Consider the following 336-nt stretch of genomic DNA (forward strand, 5'->3'; position numbering starts at 1 on the left):
CAGCCAGGGCCCTCCAAAAGAGACCCGCCCAACACTCTCGCAACCACCCGCCACCTTCAGCAGGAGGTTCAGGAGATCAAGGCAGGGTCTTCCCACACCCACCCAAGGGCAGAACTTCCAAGAATTAATGGGGGTCCCTCAAGAGTCTGGTAAACATGCCCCGACCAAGCTCATCTGTTGTTGGAATTTTGGAAAGGACCAGAACTCGCACCACAGGGACACCCCAGGCTCAGATATGATGTGATCCCCAGCTCATGGTCTCACCACAGAGCTGAGGGATCCCTCTCCTTGTGTTGAAAGAGAGCCGCTGGGCCCAGGTAGCCAGCACTCAAGGGA

The sequence above is a fragment of the Oryzias melastigma genome, linkage group LG11, assembly GCF_002922805.2.
Source record: "Oryzias melastigma strain HK-1 linkage group LG11, ASM292280v2, whole genome shotgun sequence".
Classification (NCBI taxonomy): Eukaryota; Metazoa; Chordata; class Actinopteri; order Beloniformes; family Adrianichthyidae; genus Oryzias; species Oryzias melastigma.